This window comes from Notolepis coatsorum, assembly GCF_963971535.1.
Source record: "Notolepis coatsorum genome assembly, chromosome: 3".
Lineage (NCBI taxonomy): Eukaryota > Metazoa > Chordata > Actinopteri > Aulopiformes > Paralepididae > Notolepis > Notolepis coatsorum.
Window position 1 is genome coordinate 150911352 of NC_140167.1, and position 23958 is coordinate 150935309.

Genomic DNA, 23958 nt, shown 5'->3' on the forward strand with positions numbered 1-23958 from the left:
AGTCGCTTTGGATAAAAGCGTCAGCTAAATTACTAAATGTAAATGATGGTCTGCCTCAGTGGTGAAGAAAGAAGGAAGCGCCTGACGCTGCATCCTAGGGTGTGGTGGTAGGAAACTAAGTCCAATGTCAAGCCGGGGTGATGGAGAGGTGGTGCGAATGATTCATGAAACCGTTTCCGTTCCAATCGGCACAGTGGTGTAGTGGTTAACACTGTCGCCTCACAGCTAGAAGGTCCATGGTTGGATTCCCGCTTGGGGACCAGGTTTCCGCATTGCCAGGTACCCAGGTGGGCTATCTCCCAGGCCTTTCTGTGTGGAGTTTGCATGTTCTCCCCATGCTCGCAAGGGTTTCCCCTCCCGATAAGATAAACCCAGGAGCACTTGGATTGGTCCCCGGGGCGCGGCCCCATGCCGAAGCCCCTATCTGCTCCCGGCTGCCCTTGGGGGGAAGGACGACGGGATGGGTCAAGACTCGATTTCATTGGCGACCCAAAGAAAAATGGCATGTGTGTGTTCCTGTGTGTGCCGTCCATCGCATGTGTGTGTCACTGCATGATGATTAAAGACTTCTTCTTCAAAAAGTCCAGTTATTATTATTAATATTATTATTAGTATTATTATTATTATTATTATTATTATTATTATTATTATTATTATTATTTTATTATTATTATTATTATTATTATTATTATTATTATTATTATTATTATTATTATTATTATTATATATTATTATTATTATTATTATTATTATTATTATTATTATTATTATTATTATTATTACTATTATTATTATTATTATTATTATTATTATTATTATTATTATTATTATTATTATTATTATTATTATTATTATTATTATTATTATTATTATTATTATTATTATTATTATTATTATTATTATTATTATTATTATTATTATTATTATTATTATTATTATTATTATTATTATTATTATTATTATTATTATTATTATTATTATTATTATTATTATTATTATTATTATTATTATTATTATTATTATTATTATTATTATTATTATTATTATTATTATTAATCTGGGCAGGTAGGAAGAATGCAAGTGGGAGGAGGTGGTGGAGATGACCTACTGCATCTCGGTCTATAACCACTGTCAATTATTACTACTGGCTAACTAATTAAGGGGTGTGAAATTATATTGTCTATAATCTCATAATTTAAATACAGCTAGTAATCATTATTTCCAATTGTATGTATCTGAAATGTAAACAGCACACCAAATGTGACGTGATTGTGTCTTTAAAAAGGTGCTGTTCACTGTTAGTGGTGAGAAAATGGTGACAGCTATCATTAGAATAGGCTACACGGCAACCTATGCTCCGCTCACTGTGAGAAGAGAGAAACTTTTCAGTCAGACCCAAATGCACACACACACGCACACGCACACACACTCGCACGCACGCACACACACACACACACACACACACACACACACACACGCACGCACATTCACATATACAGAGGTAATAGTTTGCATGTGGGAACAAAACAAGAGTGATCTTTCTCACATGACGGTGGGGGGGGGGGGGGGGGGGGGGGTTGGAATAAAAACGAAGTACATTTTTCATATTGTTTCTGTATTTTTTTGAACATTTAAAAAATACCTCTTGGCTTTTATTTTCTACAACTTGGACAAATTATAATATACTGAAATATTGTTTTTCTTTTGGGTTATGTGGGCCAAACCATCCATTTAATTCAAGGTAGATCGCTGTTGTCGTTTGAACAACTTCAGATTTCATGGGAACTACCAATCCCCCAAATCAAGAATGTTTAAGATGAATGAGGTAAGATTTTGATTATTTGAAATATGGCCTGTGTAGACTAAACTATGCACAGAATTATGTCAGTCTACAAGGTCCGGATTCTACATGGTCCGGCAATGTAGACCTTGTAGACTCCACTACAGACCAATTATCAGTGAATGTTCATGCATTTTTAAGAAGGGCTACTTCCACAAAAAAACAAAGAACTCACCAAAACATCTCAGTAGCACCTTATCTAAATGTTCTATTTCATATATGGAGATTCATATTTATTTATGTATTGCATGCATTTCTACATTTTATTTCCTATTTTGTTTATTCATCCCAGTATCTTTCTTTCTTATGTGTGGAATTCCACAAGGCATGTAGGTGTATATGTGTTTGAGGATGATATCCTTCAAACAGGCAATAGTGATGATATAATTTGGGCAGTGCTGAGCTGGGTTACTTTCCTCCAGTGTATTTGTCCCCCGGCCCCACCCAATGGCCCCATGCACACACACACACACACACACACACACACACACACACACACACACACACACACACGCACGCACGCACGCACGCACGCACGCACACACACACACACACACACACACACACACACACACACACACACACACACACACACACACACACACACACACACACACACACACACACACACACATACACACACACACAAATCGAAGTAAAAAAAAACAAAAAACGAAAATAATAATTATTATTTTTTTTTTTTTAACTTCGATTATTTTTTTAATATTCGAAGCTTGTGCCATCAAACAAAGCTTCGAAGCGTCGAAGTATTTTAGACAGCCCTAATAGATTGTGCCTACTAGTACTGATTTCGCCCTATCGAATAAGATTGCAATCCAAACTCATCATTTTCAATTTCATCATGGTTAAGGTCAGTACGGTTGATGAATTTGGTATCTTTGTGAATATACTGTACACACAGACGCCACCTCCATATTGATTCCTATCCCTCCTGACTATTGAATAGTTTTCGATTTCAATCTCTGGATCCTGTACAGATGAGTCTAGCTTTGTTTATGTTTGCCTTACCGTTTAAAAAAACAATTGTCTGATTTCAGCCAGTTTAGGTCTCAGGCTGTTAGTGTTGAGGTGGAATATGTGGAGTCCATTTGTGTTCGTTATTTGGTTTATGTCGTCGAGTTCAAGGTGTTGATTGTCTGTGGTGTCTGGTTGACCGGGTGGCGGTAGGTGGGGAGGGGGGGATGGGGTCCTATGTCCATTGTTGTTAGCCCTGTTAGCTTTCTGGGCTTTCTGGCGTCATTGTCTCCGCGTTGTCCCCATGTTGTGCCCGTGTTCCCTGGTATTTCTTCAAGTGAGTTCATGTCTGTCTACTCCTATTGTTTTCTTGTTTTCACTCATTGTTTGATAGTACCAGTGCCAGTGCATTTAGTTTGTTTTGTATTTTGGTTTTGATTCAGTAAAGATCCCTTCATTCAAGTATCACCCTTCGTCTCTGTCTCGGTTCTCTCATCCTTGTCTGCAAACTGTGTTCTCCTCACCTTCATCGTCACTCCCGATCGTAACAGAATGACGCCACCAATCAAGAGCACAGCAGACAAGGTGGTAGACACTATGACCATCAAATTCAAGTTCCTTTTATTGCCACACGGCCAGGCCGGTGGAATTCGAGCACGGTGCAGGTGGTAGCTGTGACAATACACCACAGTCCACAAAGACATAAGAAGACACATGGAACATAACATAACATAAACATAACATAACATAACATAACAGCAGGGGGTAAAATTAGGAGGAGTTGGAGTTAAGTAGTTGTATGGCCTTGGGGAAGAAACTGTTGTTGAACCTAACCGTGCAACTACCCAGTGACCTGAACTTCCTACCAGAGGGGAGGTGTTGGAAGAGGTGATGAGCTGGGTGCAGGGGTCATCAGAGTCACTGATGATTTTGTGTGCACGTGTGATGGTGTGATGTTTGTGTATGAGTCCAGGGTGGGGAGTTTGCAGTTAATGATTTTGGATGCCCTTATGATGATCCTGTCTAGTCTGTGTAGTGTGTGTTTGGGTGTGTTGCCGTACCATACAGTGATGGAGAGTGAAATGATGTTTTGTATTATGGCTGTGTAGAATTGTATCATTAAAGTCTTCCTAACCTTGTACTTCTTGAGTTGTCTCAAGTGAAATAATCTTTGATTGGCTGTTTTAAGTAGATGAGTGGTGTGATGATCCCAGTTGAGTTTATTGCTGATGTGTGTTCCTAAGTATTTGAGTATTCATAGTATGATAGATGTTAAGACAATGTCTACATTTATGTTTGTTTCATATTATATATTATTTATATTATATATATACAATGTGGGAATGGTTCATTTTTCCTAAATACATTCTAGGGGTATGATTTGTGACAAGATGGCCGCCAACCCTGAGTTGCTGTGATGAGAGTTGATTGCTGCAGGGGGTAATGAGCAGCAATGCAATTCAGGTGTGAATGCCATCTTGGGGTGGAATAGGCAGAGGGAAAAAAATATTTGCAGTGGAAGGACTAGTTTTCTTTAGTGGGAGAATAATTCCCATTTAGAATTAGAAAAGAGGGTTCAGTGAAAGAAAGAATCACTCCAGAGACGCCATTGGTATGTATGTTTGTAGTTGTGTAATTGTCAATTTAGATCACTATAAATTGTACCTGTTGGAGGGCTGGGTTGGTGGCAATTTTGTGGGAATCATTCCAATTAATGAATGTTTGGGTGTACTGTGTAATTAGATAGGAGGGGATGCCTTTTGGCAAGTTGTTTTGTTTACTTTGGGTTGGATCTGGTCCCTTGTGATCAAGTAACAATTGTTTGGTTAAATGTAATTCAAACATAATTGATTTGGTCTGGTTAAATTTAAAGTAAAATTTATTTGGAAGGTTGGTAGACTAATTTGGCTAAATTGAAATTCAAACTAATTGATTTGGCCTGTAAAATAGCCAAATGATGTATAAAATGTAATTTGGTTAAATTGAAATTCAAGCTAATTGATTTGGTCTGTAAGATAGCCAAAGAATGTATAAAATATAGTTTGGTTAAATTGAAATTCAAACTAATTGATTTGGTCTGTAAAATAGCCAAAGAATGTATAAAATGTAGTTTGGTTAAATTGAAATTCAAACTAATTGATTTGGTCTGTAAAATAGCCAAATACTATATACAATGTAATTTGGTTAAATTGAAATTCAAACTAAATTGATTTGGTCTGTAAAATAGCCAAATTATGTATAAAATGTAATTTGGTTCAATTGAAATTCAAACTAATTGATTTGGTCTGTAAAATAGCCAAAGAATATATAAATGTGTTTGGAGGGAAGAAATAATCATATACTGAAAATACTACAATTGAAATGTATTTGATTATTTGGCATGCACTTATTTGTGGAGTGGCTAATTTTTGTGTTTTTCTTTAAAGGTTTTCAACCTACTTCTGATGATGCAACAAATGATGATGTGTTGGAGCAAAAAGTCATTAAAATCTGCAATATGAAGTCGAGTTGTCCCCCAGCGTCCTCTGTTGAGGTTCAAGCCGTTTTCAAGTTTGGGCAGCACTGGTACCAAAGGGGGAAAAAAACCCACATAACTTGACAGTTGAAAACCACGCGGAGCAGCCTGGATCTGAGGATAAAAGGCTTCAGACGTCCAGAGAAAAGCTGTTGATGCAGAGGGAGAAGCTGTGCATGTCCCATAGGTCAAGATGGCAGAAGAGGTTCTGGGGAAGAAGGTTCAGCAGCTCAAAAGAGAGAGAACCACTGCAAGAAGCAGCTTCACCAGACAAGCCAACTTCATCATCAGAGGGGCAAGCAGCATGGTTGAAGCAGAGTTAAAGGGGGAGTTCACCAAACTCTCTGACTGCTTAAAAGAGGTTTTTGCAACCAATGATGACTACAGAATTGGACTGCTGGCTGACATGAAGGAAGATGAAGGAGGAGTTCTCACAGAGCCACAAGAGGGCGACATTGAGAGGGCTGCCAAAGGAACTCAAGCTACATTTAAAGAAATAAGAGACATTGTCCAAGATAACCTGTGGTCCAGGTATGGCCAAAGTGAGCTCACAGATGCAGTCCTGGAAGCAGAAAAGACATGTGATAGAGCGGAAAGCTTACCTGTTCAAAGTGCCAACCTGGAGGGCTACGAGGTGCACCTGGCTCTCTTGGACAAGCGGATAGGGGAGGCCCTCAGAGTCCTGTCAACGTGGGAGATATGGGTCCGCTCGACAGAAAAGGGGGACCTAGATGGCAGAGTCAAGGCCCTGAAAGCAATCAACAACCGGCTGGAGCTAAGGAAAGCTGAGTTTGTCACTGTACGGCGGATTGAGACGCAGGCGGTATCCGCAGCCACAGGAGCTCCAAGGGAAGGAGCACTGCCCACACCAGCAGCACCGATTGTGAGGATTAAGCCAACCACCCTACCTATCTTCAAGGGCTGTAAAAGAGAGTATCACAGATGGAGGAAAGACTGGGAGAGCCTGCAAAGGCAAGGGGAGCCATCTGGATCAGCTGAAGTCAAGAAGATTCAGCTCCTGGACAGTGTGGATGACAAGATTTCAAGGGAGCTCAGGCTATCAACCTACAACACTGCTGAAGAGATATTCAGAGTCATGGAGAATAGGTGTGGAAACAAGTCAACCATCGCCATAGAAATACTGGAGAAGCTGGAGAAAATACCACCTGTGAGGGGAAACCAGCCAAGGAGAGTAATCAACCTCATACAGTGTGTGGAAAAGGCCCTGGCAGATCTCACAGATCTGGGAAACTCGGGTGCCATAAACAACCCACTGGTAATTAAATCTATAGAGAGCAAGCTACCTGACTTTGTTCAAAAAGACTGGCTAATCCTCATGGTTGATCCAAAAACAATGTAACTCCAGACAACCACTTTAAGATGCTCTTGAAGTTCCTGAAAAATCAAGAAGAAATCCTCGAGCGGCTTGAGCAGCTAAGGATTGTGGAACGGACGGACAGACCAGACCATCCTGAGAAAAGGTATGAGAGAAAATATGCTGCTACAAGAAGCACAAAGAAAGGAGAGCTGGAAGATGGGTGTGTTGTATGTGGTGATGAAAGGCACATCAACAAGATATTCTTCTGTCGGAAATTTAAAGAGCTGAAGCTACCTGAAAAGAGAGCTGCTTTGAAAAAGCTGGGAGCATGCAGCAAATGTCTTGGATGTCATGACGGGAATGGATATTGCAGAGACACTTTCCTTTGCAGAAATATAGACTGTAAAAAAGGAGGCTGCATCCCAGATCACCATTACTGGCTCTGCCCAAGAGGAGAATTTAAGAAGGGCGATGAGAAGAGTGGAAAAGGCAGCAGAGAAAAGAGCAAGCTGACAGATGAACAGGAGCATTTTCGGTCAGAGCTTTCCCCAGTTCTTGCAGAACGGTGCATAAAGGCTTTCGCCAACAAAACAATGACGGGCAGCACCAGGAAAGACCAGTCAAAGCTTTTGGAGAGGAATGGCCTGTGTGAACTCCCTGTCATCATGATGCTGATGGAGGTCACTGCCAATGCAGGGCAGAAAATTGGAACTCTGGTGGAGCTTGCTTCAGACACTAACTACATTACCCATAAGGCTGCGGACAGACTAAGGTTACAGAGTGGGAAGATAACCGTAGTTGTGCATGGGGTTGGTGGAATGACCGTGAAGGTGGACACTGAAAGATATATCCTCAGAGTCAGAGTCAAGACTCCTAAAGGAACAGAGAGAGCTCATCAGCTTGTCTGCTATGGCCTGGATGAGATTGCTAAAATCCACAAAGTGATTGAACCTGAGAAGCTGCAGAAATTATTCCCAGATGTCAAGCTTGAAGAATTGAAGAGGCCAGAGGAAGTTGAACTTCTCATCAGTCACAGAGAGGGAAGACTCGCTCCACAGAGGGTGAGAGTTGTTGGAGACCTCGTTTTGTGGGAGAGCCCCTTGGGCAAGACAGTGGGAGGAGCACACCCAGACTTGTTTGTGTAAGTGGAGGTGGGAGCTCATGAGTCCAAAACACACTTTGCCCGCTCCATGAGAACGGCTGCTGTCAAGTATGAGGAGATCATCAGAAGCCCCACAACTGAGATAGCCCAGCAGCATGTGACTCAGGGAAAATTTACAGCGGACATTTTGAAGGCTGGGGGATTCTTTCTCAAACCTTGGGTTCCATCAGGGCAAAGTGGGAGGCAAGACACTGCAGCAAAAGTCATCCCAAGCAAAGAAGGACCAAAAACATTGGTTCTCCCGTGTAGTGAAGCTCTTGGTGGTTAGGAAATGTAGTCAACAACACGGGGTGTCTAGTCAGGACACGGGAGGCAGGAACGTTCTTTGATGAGTTTTATTATCAATGGTCAGACAGATCCACAGGCAATATCTACTTCTATTTCCCATTAACACGGTGGGAGTATGTGAGAGTGTGTGTGGTTCTAAATGGGGAGGAAACAAAGACATCAGCGTTACTAGTACTCATTAATCAGTCTGTTATATACTATACAATATACTGTTGCTGCAGGTAACATAAACCTCACGAGTGGAACTACCAATGGGGATAAGCAGTGCTTTACCTATACTAGTTACAGGGATAAACTGTGCTAAACAGATACTAGATACTATACTCAACAACATAGATTATACCCAATAGGCTAGATTATCACTATAAACATACTGGTAAATTGCTTCCTAAACAGCTGGTAGAATTATAACATTAGTATAGGCCTTAACCATATAAGTCACCAACAATAACTAAGCATCCTCATCATGCACATATTTAACACTTACTTGTGATCAGGGACGCACACATGAACTGAAGGAATCACTAAGCCCACTAGTATATATGGATGCTGGCTATCGACAGACATGTCTAGACATGTCTGAGGCATCCTGCTGCAGAACGGCAGAGCAGCCCCCCACAGCCTTTCTGTCTGACTGAGAGGCGTCCCGCTGCAGAACAGCAGAACAGCAGCACAGCACCCCACAGTCCTTATGTCTGCCCAGTCCTTGGGCCTTTTGTACAGCCGCCCCCTAATCCACGGTGTGGATTAGTTCATGGAAAGGCTCAACTGTCTTCCGGAGTCGTTGTCGGGTCGTCCTCTGGGATGGCTGGTAACTCAATAAGCTTGGCCACTGGTCTGGTGTAGGTCCTATTGTCCACCAGCACCTCTGCAGACCGCACCTTCCCGTCGGCACTCCTGATGGTCTTCGTGACCCGTCCTACAGGCCACAGCGCTCTAGGTAGCCTCTGGTCAATCACCACCGTGCCGACAGTGAGGTTCTCTGTGTCCTTCACCCATTTCTGCCTGGACTGCAAGGAGGGTAAGTAGTTATGCAGGAAGTGGGTCCAGAACTGGTCGGCTAACACCTGACTGTGTCGCCATCTTCTCCGGCTGAGGATTTCGGATTCAGGGTACACCACTGGAGGGAGTGAGGAGTCGGGCCGCACCATGAGGAAGTAGCACCGTGAGGGGCTGACTGTTGGGGGCTGTGGGAGCTCTTCTTCCCGTGTGGTCCAGGGTTGCAGGAGATCGGCAGGTAAGTGTGGGTCATCCCAGTCGCGGTCTGTGTCCCACAGTTTCTGGACCAGAACTTTGGCCCTTGTGGTGAAGGGCAGGATGCGATCTAGGGGGTCGTACTGGCTTGCTAGTATCTTGTAGATATTTCTCATAGTCGCCTGGCTTGGGGCAACTGGGCGATGTCTGTAGTGGAGCGTGTCCTCCATGAAGTGCCAACTGAGTCCTAGTGTCATTTCTTGAGCTCCCCCGTGGGTCTGGGAGACCCATCTCTCACTGCTATCTGCCTTGGCCTCTTTGGGCAGGTTGCCGATCACCTCTGGCTGGTTGCTGGCCCACTGGCGGGTCTCGAAGCCGCCTGTGGCTAGGAGGGCTCTCAGCTTGTTCACGAGGCTGCTTGCCTCTTCTTTGGTGGGCAGACTCTGCAGACAGTTATCCACATAGAAACACTGTTCTACACTGTGGCGAACATCCTCTGCTGGTTGGCTAGACTCGATGACATGTTTCTGGAGGGCAAAGGTTGCACAGCAGGGGCTGCATGTTGTCCCGAAGGGCAGGACCTCCCACTGGTACACTGATGGTGGTTCGTCTGTCTTCTCTGTGTTCCGCAGGTTCTTCATTACAACTTCCCTTGAAACTTGCAGCTTGGGCATGGTTTGGACTCGCAGGAGGGGGGTGGCATACCGCTGCACTCCGTTGACCTCTACACGGGTGGTCTCGGCCTCCAACAGCTCCACTGAGTACTTGTCCTGTTTGGATCTGTTCACTAACCTCTCGCTCTTGAAAGGCAGTGTATCCAGCTGCCACAGCCGTTCGACTTGGCTGAATAGCTCGGCAGACGGGGAGGAAGCAGCAGTGAAGAAGCACTGTGTGGTCTGAAGCTGTTGCTGCATGTACTTTGCTGGACCTTGGAGTGTCCAGCCGAGGTTAGTCTTGACTGCCGCAGGGCCACCGTGGGGGCCCAGATGCACCGGCTCGATCAGTACGATCAGGTTGGCATGATCAGATCCAATCAGGAGGGTTGGCTGAGCTCCGTCGATTGGTGGAATCGCCAAGCCTCGCAGATGGCGATACTTCTCCTGGAGCTGGGTGACTGGGTAGCTGTACTGAGACAGACCTAGCTGTTCACCGGTGAAGGCACCTTGAATAGGGAACCTTTTCCTTGGTTCGGATGCTGGGGCGATGGCGAAGGAGACACGTGAGCCTGACAGGGTCTTGACATCTTGGCGGATAATGCGAAGTGTCAAGTCTTCCGCTTGACCCTGTATTCCCAGGTGGCGTGCTGCTGAAGCGAGCAGGATGGTTCTCTCTGAGCCATCATCCAGCACTGCATAGGTGTTGAAGACTCTGCCCATGTAGTGCAGGTTGACTCTGACGATCTTCAGGAGCACTCGATTGTATCCGTTTGGCTGATCCAGGTAGTGAGTCTCTGCTGTTGAGGTGATGGTGGGCTCGTTCCCACTCCTCTGGTTAACCTCGTGCAGGACGGAGAGGTGTTTGGACTTACAGAGTCGACACGGCTTCTTCAGGTCGCAGGCAGAGGCTAGGTGAGGACGACCGCATCTCCAACACCTTCTCTTGGCTTTGATCCAGTCCACTATCTCCCCTCTGGTCAGCTTAGCGAAGCGTTCGCATTGGCTGAGGTAGTGTTCTGACTCGCAGTAGGGGCAGTATATCTTACCCTTCCCTTGGGTCTGGACAGGTTGATATACTTTGGAGGGCCTTTCAGGTGGAGGATCTTGGGGGTTGTCTGTACCATGCATCACCGTAGTGACCTTTATCTTGGGCTGATACTTGGGGTCTCTCCTGTCGTTCTCACTGTGAGCATGAAGGGAGGGCTCAATGTCCAGGCATCTGACTTCTACCCTCAGCCACTCTGCGAAGTCGGTGAGGGACAGCTTGGTCTTGTCTGGGTTCTTCCTGTACTGTTGACGACGGAACCTCTCTTGTTGGTGTTTGGGAAGCCTGTTGAGGAGGCGCTTCACGTTTGAGCCACAATGGAGTTCCTCGTGACCTTCGCCTTGAAGAGACCTCAGCATCCCGACTAGCGACTGCACTCTGATGGCAAATTCGTCGAGGGCTCTATCGTCTCGAATGGGTGGTAAGCGTTCCATGTCCTCTATCTCCTTCAGAGCGAACTGGTATGGGCGTCCGTATCGCTCGTCCAGTGCCCTCAGAGCTTCCGAGTAGGGCATACTTGACTCTGCGTAAGCCAGCACCAGGCGGTGGGCACGCGGCACCTTTATATCCTTCAGCAGAATGGCATACTTGTAATGCTCGGAATGAGAAGGATTGAGGAGTGTACTGAGGGAAAGGCGTAGTTCCACGTATTGGGCTCTATCCTCCTTGTTAAAGTCCGGGAATGTTGGACCTTCTATATTGGGGGGTGCATGCTGGTATACTGTGGAGGGATATGGTCTCGCTATGACTGGGTTCCCTTGGTAGGCGAGGTAGGGCACATACGGAGGTTGATGTGCTGACTGGTGTGCAGACTGAGGCATGTGCTGATGCATGGGTTGCTGCATGACCTGAGGTGTCACCCAGGTTGGTGGCGGGTAACTCTGCTGAGGCTCATTCCTTTCCTCGTACTTGCGGCTAGGCGAAGCCACATTGGATGTGCTTCGTGGGTTCGGGTAGGAGGTCGGTGGCCAGTATGAGGGTCCGCTTCTTGCCAGGCCCTCTGATTGCGGCAGGTTCTGGGTTGGCCTATTGGGCTGGCTGGGCTGACGAGAGGAGCCTTGGTTCTGTTGGTTCTCCTGCTTGCAAGCCTGAAGGCCGTGGGGTACTTCGATTGCACGTTGGAGGGGGTGAGTGGCTCGGCTGAGAGGTGGGGGAAGTGTCCACTCTGGCTCGTGGATACTCAAATCTTCTAGCTGGTTGGTTAGTTCTGCAGCCATACTTAGGTGATCCTCGGCTGGGGAGTAGTGAGGTGCACAGGCAGGGGAGAACTGCGGTTCGCCTACTCTTTCTGGGTGGAGTTGGCGGACTGGAGTCTGTTGCCGTGATGACCTCCTTGACGACTGAGCTGAGGGTCGGGAGGAATGGTGCTGCAGAACAAGCTCCACTGCAGCTATACTTGGGTGATCCTCGGCTGGGGAGTAGTGAGGTGCACGGGCAGGGGAGACCTGCGTTTCACCTACTCTTTCTGGGTGGAGTTGGCAAACTGGAGTCTGATGCCGTGATGACCTCCTTGACGACTGAGCTGAGGATCGGGAGGAATGGTGCTGCAGAACAAGCTCCAAAAGCTCGGTTTGCTTCTGAGCCGTCTCACTCTGTTGCCGCGCAGTCTCCAGAGCTTGGTGCATTATTGCTTCATGCACATTCTGCATTGGTGGCATGGGGGATGTGCTTCTAGCGGGACTGGGCTGTGCTTTATCCTCTTCATGCCTGCGCAGCTGCTCTATGTCACGCTGGCGTGTACTGTCCACTAGGTAATCGTCTAGCCATCTCGGGCGCTGCACGGTGCGTTTGGGGCGCACGGATGGTGGAGCGGGGAGGCTCGTCCCTTCTTGACTGGTTGCCATATCGTTGACTCTATCCGGTTCGAAGGACCATTTTGTAGTGAAGCTCTTGGTGGTTAGGAAATGTAGTCAACAACACGGGGTGTCTAGTCAGGACACGGGAGGCAGGAACGTTCTTTGATGAGTTTTATTATCAATGGTCAGACAGATGCACAGGCAATATCTACTTCTATTTCCCATTAACACGGTGGGAGTATGTGAGAGTGTGTGTGGTTCTAAATGGGGAGGAAACAAAGACATCAGCGTTACTAGTACTCATTAATCAGTCTGTTATATACTATACAATATACTGTTGCTGCAGGTAACATAAACCTCACGAGTGGAACTACCAATGGGGATAAGCAGTGCTTTACCTATACTAGTTACAGGGATAAACTGTGCTAAACAGATACTAGATACTATACTCAACAACATAGATTATACCCAATAGGCTAGATTATCACTATAAACATACTGGTAAATTGCTTCCTAAACAGCTGGTAGAATTATAACATTAGTATAGGCCTTAACCATATAAGTCACCAACAATAACTAAGCATCCTCATCATGCACATATTTAACACTTACTTGTGATCAGGGACGCACACATGAACTGAAGGAATCACTAAGCCCACTAGTATATATGGATGCTGGCTATCGACAGACATGTCTAGACATGTCTGAGGCATCCTGCTGCAGAACGGCAGAGCAGCCCCCCACAGCCTTTCTGTCTGACTGAGAGGCGTCCCGCTGCAGAACAGCAGAACAGCAGCACAGCACCCCACAGTCCTTATGTCTGCCCAGTCCTTGGGCCTTTTGTACATCCCGAATCAAATGAGGGAGGAGGACAACAAAGCCCTGGGAATCGGATATCAGGTGGAGGATGACAAACTCTACATGATGACCTCAGTAAATCTTTCCAAAAAGAAAAGGAAAATGAGAATAGGAAAGGATCTTCTCCAGGAGGAGGTGAGATCTGAGACACCCAACCCCCTGACTAGGAGGGCTCTCCTAAGTCAAGTAGCTGGACTTTACGACCCAGTTGGGCTAGTTACACCTGCCAAGCAGAAGGGGGCAATCGTTGTCAGGAAAGCATTCCAGGAAGCAGGGGGTGGAAAACTGACCAGAGAAACATGGGATAAACCACTCTCAGAGGGCCTCAGAGAAGAAGCTATTCATCTGTTTGAAGAGTATGTGCAGCTTGGTCAAATTAAATTCCACAGGAGCCTCACACCACCTGACTGGAAAGGAAGCCAAGTTCAAGTTCAAGTTCAAGTTCTTTAATAGTTGTCATACAGAAGTACAGAATACTTTCATACAAAATGCTTCTTACTGTTACGCTCCAGAGACTGTGCTAGACAAGATAGTATCAAATAACATAATAACATAGTATAGCATGAATTTAGAAGAAGAAAATGAGGTCACAGTGTTCGGTATAGACATATGTACAATGTTCTGAGTTACCATATAATATACAATACACAATACTATGCAGTGTACTAATGTACAGTACTATCTAGTGCAAAGCAGAAATGGGATGAGGTACAATTTTAGGTACAATTTACAGTAAGGTGTAAGCCATGGGGAATCACATTCTCAGACGGAAGTGACAAAACCTATGGCGCTGTGATGTATTTGAGGTGGGAAACGACAACAGGAGTTGAAGTCCGATGTGTGGAATCAAAAGCCAAGCTGACACCACTCGATCAAAAGGGAGAAGAAAAGTTCAGCAGCTTGTCCAGACTGGTCTGGATCATTGCCTGGGTGTAGCGACCCGCCAAGAAGTGGCTGGAGAAAAAAGGCCAAGCCAAAGACGAATCAATGGGAGGCAATGTCACTCATGGAAAGGTGCAAGAAAACCGTGCTGGCTGTGAACAACTTTCCAGACACTACACTAAGCAGAGTGACAGTGTACAAAGATGTGGACTCTGGACTCCTAGCTTGTGGAGGCAGGATTCAAATGTTCAATGAAAACAAGAGTGCAGTGTGAAATGTTGCTGTTGGAGATGATGCCTTGAAAGGTCAATACAAGTTGTAAAAGTGTAAATGCTTACAGGAAAGCCATCCTAAGCGATGTACATGTAAGGACCTTCCCCAGCTATCCTGTACACATCGGAAAGCCAAAGAAAGGAGGGGGCACAGAAACAAACACTAAAGGAACCGATAAGCTCTCGATTAAGATCCCAGCCACCATTCTTCACAGGGATGTCAGACGTCTGGTTATCATACTTCCTGCTGAAGAACAGCGAAATGCTTAAAGGACTGGTATGACCTCCTTGGGTTCAGTAACCAGGAGCTCAAGTGGGAGGTGTTAAGACAATGTCTACATTTATGTTTGTTTCATATTATATATTATTTATATTATATATATACAATGTGGGAATGGTTCATTTTTCCTAAATACATTCTAGGGGTATGATTTGTGACAAGATGGCCGCCAACCCTGAGCTGCTGTGATGAGAGTTGATTGCTGCAGGGGGTAATGAGCAGCAATGCAATTCAGGTGTGAATGCCATCTTGGGGTGGAATAGGCAGAGGGAAAAAATTATTTGCAGTGGAAGGACTAGTTTCCTTTAGTGGGAGAAGAATTCCCATTTAGAATTAGAAAAGAGGGTTCAGTGAAAGAAAGAATCACTCCAGAGACGCCATTGGTATGTATGTTTGTAGTTGTGTAATTGTCAATTTAGATCACTATAAATTGTACCTGTGGAGGGCTGGGTTGGTGGCAATTTTGTGGGAATCATTCCAATTAATGAATGTTTGGGTGTACTGTGTAATTAGATAGGAGGGGATGCCTTTTGGCAAGTTGTTTTGTTTACTTTGGGTTGGATCTGGTCCCTTGTGATCAAGTAACAATTGTTTGGTTAAATGTAATTCAAACATAATTGATTTGGTCTGGTTAAATTTAAAGTAAAATGTATTTGGAAGGTTGGTAGACTAATTTGGTTAAATTGAAATTCAAACTAATTGATTTGGCCTGTAAAATAGCCAAATGATGTATAAAATGTAATTTGGTTAAATTGAAATTCAAACTAATTGATTTGGTCTGTAAAATAGCCAAATAATGTATAAAATATAGTTTAGTTAAATTGAAATTCAAACTAATTGATTTGGTCTGTAAAATAGCCAAAGAATGTATAAAATATAATTTGGTTAAATTGAAATTCAAACTAATTGATTTGGTCTGTAAAATAGCCAAATAATGTATAACATGTAGTTTGGTTAAATTGAAATTCAAACTAATTGATTTGGTCTGTAAAATAGCCAAAGAATGTATAAAATGTAATTTGGTTAAATTGAAATTCAAACTAAATTGATTTGGTCTGTAAAATAGCCAAATGATGTATAAAATGTAATTTGGATAAATTGAAATTCAAACTAATTGATTTGGTCTGTAAAATAGCCAAAGAATATATAAATGTGTTTGGAGGGAAGAAATAATCATATACTGAAAATACTACAATTGAAATGTATTTGATTATTTGGCATGCACTTGTTATTTGTGGAGTGGCTAATTTTTGTGCTTTTCTTTAAAGGTTTTCAACCTACTTCTGATGATGCAACAAATGATGATGTGTTGGAGCAAAAAGTCATTAAAATCTGCAATATGAAGTCGAGTTGTCCCAGCGTCCTCTGTTGAGGTTCAAGCCGTTTTCAAGTTTGGGCAGCACTGGTACCAAAGGGGGGAAAAAACCACATAACTTGACAATAGACGGGGATCTGACCAGCTACTCTCCTGCTAAATGGGTCTTCTGGCTGAAGTTGATCGACGACGTAGCGAAGCAGAGCCCTACACAGGCGCCTCAGATGAGGGTTATGACGGACCAGGTTTGTGCTCTCATGGAGACAGCTAGGCGAGCCTCGTCTGCTAGCTTAGCCTCTGCAGCTAGCCAGGCGTCCACAGCTAGCACAACCCGTCTGCTAGCTTGGCCCCTGCGGCTAGCCAGGCATCCACACTTAGCACAACCCCGTCTGCTAGCTTAACCCCTGCAGCTAACCAGTCTTCCACGGCTAACCTAACCCCTACTCCTGCAGGTAGCCAGGCCTTCCCAGCTAGCATTACCCTCACGGTTAGCCTAGCTCCTGAAGCTAACCAGGCCTCAATTGTTAGCACAGACTCGTCCGGTAGCCTAGCTCCTGCAGCTAACCAGACGTCCACAGTTAGCACAACCCTGTCTGCTAGCTTAGCCCCCCGCAGCTAGCCAGGCCTCCCCAGCTAGCACAGTCCCCACTGCTAGCTTAGGCTCTGCAGCTAGCCAGCTTCAACCAGCTAGCAATAGATTCACGGTCAGCCTAGTTCCTGAAGCTAACCAGGCCTCAATTGTTAGCACAGATTTGTCCGGTAGCCTAGCTCCTGCAGCTAACCAGACGTCCACAGCTAGCACAGCCCCACCCGTTAGCTCAGCCCCTGCAGCTAACAAACCTCAGAGAAGAAGCAAGGCTCGGAAGACTAGCGTGGCTGTTGTGGCTAGCCAGCCATCCACAGCTGTCCTGGCCGTCGCTGCCAGCCTGGTTCCGGTCAGCGTAGCCCCGGTTGTCACCGTTCCAGGCTCCTCATCTCCGGATCCTACGCCACGCCTCGCCGCCGAGACCGATCCGGTCTCCACGCCCTGCCCAGCCTCTACACCTGGTCCGGCTGCTACGCCGGCTCCCGGCTCCTCGACTGGTCCTGGCTTCTCGTCTGATCCTGGCTCCTCCTCGACTGGTCTTGGCGCCCCGTCTGGTCCAGCCCTACGCCGTGATCGGCGCCCTGGTCCTGGCCGTGGTCCTCGCCGTGGTCGCCGTGGTCTTCGCCGTGGTCTGCGTTGGATTCTGCTCCGGGGGTCGTCGCCGCCGCACCTCCGTTCCGGCTCTCCTCATCCAGTCCCTAGTCCGGCGGCTGGAGGGTGTCTCGTCCGGGATCCTTCTCCGGGGTCCTTACCCTCGGTCCCTTGCTCCAGGCTCCCTGACCGGCTCCCTGTTTCTCTCCCCGCCTCTCCTCTCCGGGCCTCGGTCCCCGGGTCCAGCCCCCCTCTCCGGCCCCCTGTTTCTCTCCCCGCCTCCCCTCTCCGGGCCTCTGTTCCCGTCCCCACCCCCCCTCGTCGGGCCTCGGTCCCTGGGTCCAGCCCCCCTCTCCGGGTCTCTGTCCCCATCCCCACCCCCCCTCTCCGGGCCTCTTCACCCATTTTCAGCCTCCCTGGCTGCTATGCCCCTCCTGGGTTTTTTGCTCGGGCTCCCGGCCCCAGGTCTCCGGGTCCTCGCCCTGGGTTTGTTCCGGGGTCGCGTCTTCCTGCTTCACCCGTGTCCGGACGTTGTTTTCGGGAGTCTGGAAGCCCCCCGTTGGGGGAGAGGTACTGTTGACTCTCCCAGACCTGCCCAAGGCTGGGAGAGTCAACACCACAGTGACAGTAGAAACAATAGGAGTTACTGCCCCACACAGGGGATTGATGGTGGTGTCATCGCGCCATCTGGTGCTCACCTGCAGATAATGCAGTCAGTGAAGATCCTCTCTGATTGCATTAAGAATATGCTGTTGTTACAATTAGTCAATTTGTTACAAGTGTTATCTGTTTAGGTTGTTCTTTGTGTTGGTATTCTTATCCTGTGTTTTGTATTGCCTAGTTCCTCTTCCTGTTGTTTTGATTATTGTTTTGTTCTAAGTGCCTGTCTCTCCCCAGCTGTTTTTGATTATTAATTAGTTTCAGTATTTATTGCTTGTTGGTTGGTTGAGTTATTGTGGCGTCATTTTCTCCGTGTTGTCCCCGTGTCGTGCCTGTGTTCCCTGGTGTTTTGTCAAGTGAGTTCATGTCTGTCTACTCCGTTTTCTTGTTTTCACTCGTAGTGCCTTTCGTTTGTTTTGTATTTTGGTTTTGATTCAGTAAAGATCCCTTCATTCAAGTATCACCCTTCGTCTTTGTCTCAGTTCTCTCATCCTTGTCTGCAAACTGTGTTCTCCTCACCTTCATTGTCACTCCCGATCGTAACACCCTAACATGTTGAATAAATTAATATTGCATTTACTGTATATAGTGCTTTTCTAGACACTCAAAGTGCTTTACAATGTAGGGTGGAAATTGCTTCGTTCACCAACGCGTAGCACCCAACCTTGGGCTACGTAGGCTCAATGGCTGCCATACACTGACACCAGGCACACAACACACTACACAATGGTTGAAAGGCTCAGGAGACATGGATAGACGCCCTGCATTCTTTAATGAGTTAATTCAGTCAGGACCTCGGTTTAACGTCTGATCCGAAGGATGGCACTCGCAAATGTACGTTTTTTTGTTTTTGCCAGGTCCAGAGGACAGAGTGCTCCCTGCTGGACAACAACACCACTCTCCAACAACGGCCTTGACCGGCGCTCGAACCACCAATCAGTGGTCATCTGCTCATCTGATGAGCCCGGAGCTCTACCCATGTAGCCACGTTACCGGACATGCGTTGTCGATTCCCAGTCAGCGCCACATCCTCAATGTTGTCTGGTTTTTACCCATTTGCAAACCATAGGGCAAGTGCGCCCAAGTGCCCTCAATGACTACAGGCCGGTCGCTCTGACGTCTTCGACTTCTCCAGCGCATTTAACACCATCCAGCCACTGCGGCTAGAGGAGAAGCTCACTGGGATGCAGCTGGACCAGGGAATGGTGGCCTGGATCACTGACTACCTCACCAGCTGACCTTAGTACGTGAGACTTCAGGGCAGCCAATCAGAGGTGCTGGTGAGCAACACCGGCGCTCCACAGGGTACCGTGCTGTCACCATTTTTGTTTACCCTCTACACCTCCGACTTCCGCTACAACACAAGGACGTGCCACCTGCAGAAGTTCTCTGATGACTCCTCCATCGCAGTGTTAATTTTGTCAACTAAAATGATGACGAAAGATGTTCGTCAACAAAGGTTTTTTTCATGACGAAATGAGACGATAACGTTACGTCACGTTATTGAAGACTGTGTGACGGTAACGAGACTAAATAGTTTATTAAATATCGTTGACCACAACTGAGGACACAAAAATATTATTTACAAAAACCAGGACAAAATTTCTCTTCATGTATGTTGATATTGTTGACTAAAACAAGACGAGACAAAATAATTATAACTTTTCTTAATGGCATGGTCCCGAGTCAGAGCAGTGTGATGGGGAGCTCTGTTATTAGCATTAGCTGAAGAGCTATTTGAAAAGCTAGTTTTAGCTTAACGTTACCTTGGCTAAAGTTGGGACTATTCATAATCCAGCTGCAGACCTGCAAGCAAAGTACAGAAAGTTGGCAAAGGAGTATTCCAAGGTAAATCACTTTTTCACCAGTAACGTTACATTGTTTGTATTTCCATCTAGCTCGCGTTAACTAGTGGCTAACCTAGCTCACGCTAATGTGGCTAACTGATCGACCTCTCGCACACAATTAATGACATAATGCAGACAGCCATACCGGTGACAATGTTTAGCTTTTAGTGCCAAATGATAAGAGTCTGAGGCGGAGTCTCAAAAGAGAATGTTGAATATGTATTGTGCATTAAAAATCACAACAGAGCCTCTAACCTAAACGGAGCCTTCTGGAAGCAAGTGCAACAACGTATAATGTCTGTGTGGAACCAATGTGCCAACAACCTTTCCGTGGGTGAAGCATAGTTGCGCATAGTTGTCATTTAATGATACTAATACTAATCTATACAATCACCCGTTGTTGAATAAATACCATTACTTTCTAGTTATTACTAAAAAACAGTATATATAAAACAGTAGCTGTAAAAAAGAAAAGGAAAAAAAAGTTTAATAATTTATATAATATAAAAAAAATTGTACATTAACTAAAAATAGACAAAAATGTCATCCGTTTTCATCGACAAAATCTAGACTAAAACAAAAAAGACAAAATTGAGACAAAAACTGACTAAGACTAAAATGCTCAGACATTTAGTTGAGTAAAACTGACTAAACGAAAAATAAATGAAGATGACTAAATATGATGAAAACGAAAAAGGAGCACTTGACACATGACTAAGACTAAAACTAAAATGAAAATAGCTGCCAAAATTAACACTGAGTCCATCATCAGCTACATTGTGGATGACGATGAGGCTGAATACAGGGCTCTGGTGGAGAGCTTCGTAGGATGGTCGGACAGTAACCAGCTCCAACGCAATGTCAGCAAGACAAAGGAGCTGGTGGTGGACTATTGGAGAGGTAGGAAGGGTCCCCCTTCTCCCATAATCCTTGGAGGGGAGGAGGTAGAGATGGTGGAGTCCTACAAGTTTCTTGGAGTTCACATGAACAAAAATCTGGACTGGTCGGACAACACTGAGGCCCTCTACAGGAAGGGACCGAGTAGGCTGTTCTTCCTGAGGAGGCTCAGGTCGTTCAACATGTGCAGCCGACTGCTGCTATCGTTCTACCAGTCGGTTGTAGCCAGCGTCCTCTTTTTTGCTGTGGTGTGCTGGGGGGGCAACATCAACTCGAGGGTCTCCAGCAAGCTGAACAAGCTGGTGAAGAAGGCTAGCTCAGTAGTGGGTGGTGAGCTGGATAATCTAGAGGTGGTGGCTGACAGGAGGATGAGGAAAAAGCTAGAAGCCATCCTGGAGAAACCCTCTCACCCCCTCTACGAGGAGCTGGCCAGAATGAAGAGCACGTTCAGCCTAAGACTCATCCCCCCCGACACACCACAAACCGCCTGGGCCGGTCCTTTATACCGGCAGCCATCAGGCTCTACAATAAAGGTCTCGGGCGGCCGGTTTTGCTGCCAGAGTTATCACTGTCTCAACTCGGGACATAAGAACTAGAGACTCACATCAACGACTACCTTGGTTCTATCTTGATTCTTTGCACTAGAGCAGGGGTCTCAAACTCAATTTACCTGGGGGCCGCTGGAGGTAGAGTCTGGGTGAGGCTGGGCCGCATCAAATATTCCACAAAAAAAGGGTTTCAGGTATTCCAAAAAAAAGTACAACTGATCCAATCTTCTCAATCTTTAGCAATAACATTTCAGAACATGAACAGTTCTTCAGAACATGAACGGTTCTTCCTCAGTGGTGTCAGTGGACTCATCCACATGCAGCTATGGAAATGCACTGTGAATTTTTTTATTCTATCAAAAAGCTGTTTAATCAAATCACCAGCCAGTATTTCAGTTATTCTGGTTGCTGTGCTATCTGAGGGGGATTTGCTTTTGTTTGCCTTCAAACATGGTCTCCATCACTTCAGTCATACATTATTTTATTATGTATGCATCAGAGAGAGATAATGGCTTCTTGTGTTTAGCCAAACCCATGCCACTGAGTGAGGACTTGGTTGCTTTTTCTCGTTGTGACATAGATTTAACAATAATTCTGCTTGCAGCTTGATATGATTTCATTCCATTTATTTTTGTGGTTCTTAGCACTGAATTTTAAGGGAAGGTTATATCAAAATAACTGTTTTGTTTCGTAGTGGCGTTTCAAATGGCCACTCTTCACAAGAGCTACCGTTTCTTGGCATATTAGTCACATTGGTTTGGTGCTGGGACTCAGGATGAATGCATATTTTTCAGTCCATTCACCTTTGAATTGCAGTTGACTTTTCTTTTACTGACCATCTTTGAACATGCCAGACATGCTGGCTGCCTGCTGGCGAAACTATAGGCTACTAGCTACATTTATCTCACAGAGATAAAACTGGGAGCGAGGCTACTGTAGATGCGCTGTCAACTCTCTGCTCTGACTCGGACTGAAAGAGACGACACGCATTCCGTGAAGACCCGCCCTACTCAGCTCTGATTCGCAGACTGTGGGTGGGGGGAAAAACGCTGACGGGACGCTGAATGTGATTGGACCAGAGCAGAGTACTCGAGTACACAGACACAGACAGTGTGGAGCAGTGCAGCCAGACATGCAGAGCACTGCTTGCAGAGGAGATAGCAAGGATGCATTTGCCTTCCACTTTACTTGGTATCACTCCGGAATCACGTTTCAACCAAGTCACTAATGTAACGTTGCTGTCATGAGCCTGCGCTATGGTAGCCTAAAAGTGATCAAATAAATAAAACTTTCAACTTGCGCAACGACTCGGCAAAAGTTGCGCACGGGCCGCACTAACACTAAACTTTGATGTCAAGTAGGGGGCCACAAAATATCATCCAGCGGGCCGCAATTGACCCGCAGGCCGCGAGTTTGAGACCCCTGCACTAGAGACTTCATAACACTGGTCTATCTTGTGTTTGTACTTTTATATTACTATTTTATATTTTATATTACTTTATTTATTACTTTTTATATTATATTACTATATTGTACTGTACTGTGAATCTATGCATCCCCCACCCTGTACCCCCCCCCCCCATGCTGCTCTGACACCTGAATTTCCCCTAGGGGATCAATAAAGGATTATCTTATCTTATCTTATCTTATAATGATTATAAGTTAAACTGAAGTTTAGAATTACGATAAGCACAGGTAAGTATTATTGTCAATGCAAGGATTAAGTTATTTTGAATATCCTGGCTTCAGCATCTACATGTCACTTGTCTAATTATGCTTTCTATTCAGACTGATATAATTCCAAAATAACTCAGCTCCATCGCCCTTTTAGGGGAGCGGTGAAGAATTTCCCCCAGGGATTTCCTATTGGCTTGGGATATCTGGGTTTTCGCTTCCCCCCGGAATGGTGTCTCTTTGCCATAAAATTACGATATATAATATCTACCTCTATCGAGCAAGCGCTCAGCTCTTTGGACAAATTACTTCACTACCTGAAAATATAATTTGAACGGACGACCAAGTTGGATGAACGATGTTGGATTGTTATTATTATTCGAAAGTCTGGGAAAAGGTTTGGTTGCCAAGTATGTCCTTTTAGTTCAAGCTAAACCTTAAAAAATTAAGCTGTTAATCAGTAGCCTAGTAGTGACCAAATCCATCGTTTTAAATTATTTACGTTGTAAGTGCTCCAGACCTTGACCCGTGAACGCTAGTAGCCTAAGTGGGATGAAAGACTGCAAAATTGCTGCTGAAAATAAATGAACACGGGCAAACTATCTGCGAGTTGGAACGTGTGGCGAGCGAGCACAGTGACCATCTCTCCTCGCTTGACTCCACTGTTAAGGAGCTCACGTCACAGGTGAAATTACTAACCGACAAATGTGAGGACCTAGAGGGGAGATCGAGGAGGAACAACCTTCGACTCGTGGGGAT

At 45.4% G+C, this 23958-nt stretch overlaps 1 protein-coding gene across 1 annotated transcript in view; it reads right to left on the reverse strand.

The window, feature by feature from the left end:
• Positions 1–23958, reverse strand: part of ikzf2 (IKAROS family zinc finger 2) — a 157548-nt gene that overhangs the window by 19313 nt on the left and 114277 nt on the right.